This window comes from Mustela lutreola, chromosome 5, assembly GCF_030435805.1.
Source record: "Mustela lutreola isolate mMusLut2 chromosome 5, mMusLut2.pri, whole genome shotgun sequence".
Classification (NCBI taxonomy): domain Eukaryota; kingdom Metazoa; phylum Chordata; class Mammalia; order Carnivora; family Mustelidae; genus Mustela; species Mustela lutreola.
The window spans coordinates 53,947,068-53,948,465 of NC_081294.1; the positions used below are offsets into that span (position 1 = coordinate 53,947,068).

The 1,398-nt window shown below is 35.4% G+C and overlaps 1 pseudogene; it reads right to left on the minus strand.

Annotated features, from left to right (window-relative positions):
- Positions 1-274: 274 nt before the first annotated feature.
- LOC131832872 (U6 spliceosomal RNA) lies at positions 275-374 on the minus strand (annotated as a pseudogene).
- Positions 375-1,398: the final 1,024 nt, after the last annotated feature.

The window sequence follows — 1,398 nt, forward strand, 5'->3', positions numbered from 1 at the left end:
TTTTAAAGGAAATATATCCAGTCTGGATCTCTCCAATGGTCTGTCTGAAAATCTCATACTTTCTCCTTGAAATTTATTGTTAGATGGGTAAAAATCCAAGTTTAATATTAAAACAACTTATAATTTCATTAATAATCAAAATTAACCCCCATCCTGTGTTGAAAATGCACCACTATGTTTCCTGTTACCCAAAGTTGAAGGCTTGGTCACCTTTACTTTCCACACTTAGTCTCTCTCTAACAAGGTCAACATATGCTGGCAATTTTTTTTTAAATAAACTATGTAATGTTTCATGAATTTGCATGTCATCCTTGCTGAGCAGTCATGCTAATCTCTGTATCATTCTAATTTTAGTGTGTACTACTGAAGCAAGTACAATTTTTCCTTCTAATGGATGTTGGGTTATAAGTAGTTTCCTTTTCCACTACCCATATCTTGGCTTAGGTCTTCTTTGGGTTATGTGTGCATTATTTCAGTTTCCTAATTAGACTTAACTTTTCAGTCTCAGTTGAGGTTGTACTAACTATCCCATTTCAATCTCTTCTGCTTTTTCTTCATGATCTACCCTCTGGGTATGTTGGCTTAACCTACGGTTGCAGAATCATTCTTACTTTTCCACCCATATGCTTTTGCTTAATACTACTAGCTCTGCCAAAAATTGAATTTTCTTATTTTTGTATTTAGATCCTCCTTGCCTAGGTTTTTAAAGTTTTGTTCTTTTTTTTTTAATATATATTATTTACCATCTGTGTATTGAGTGCATACCTTTGCAGGCATGAGCTTTGTGCTTAACTCATATAATAAGTGGATCTCTGCTTTCAAGGAGCTTAACATTGTAACAGGGAATCAATCTGATAGGTAAATAAACAGTTGTGGTACAGTATGATAAACTTTCATCTCATCATCATCTAGAAACCATCCCAAACATGTGTTTCTCTAAACTCATAAATACTACTCCTTGGTCACTTAATTACATTACTCATTTTTGTCTTGTCACCTGTTGATTTTACTATTTTGTGTTAACCTTATTTCCTCTGTTAGATTATAAACTCCTTGAGGGCAGAGAATACATTATACCACTGAATATACGTTATACCCCCTAGCCCATAATATTTCATATAAAAAGTACATATTAAGTACCTGGAAATTTATTTTATTTTATTATTTATTTATTTATTTATTTGACAGAGAGAAATTACAAGTACACTGAGAGGCAGGCAGAGAGAGAGAGAGAAGGAAGCAGGCTCCCTGCTGAGCAGAGAGCCCGATGCGGGACTCAATCCCAGGACCCTGAGATCATGACCTGAGCCGAAGGCAGCGGCTTAACCCACTGAGCCACCCAGGCGCCCAGTACCTGGAAATTTATAAGAGAGATGAATTTTACCTTTGGGAATCTTT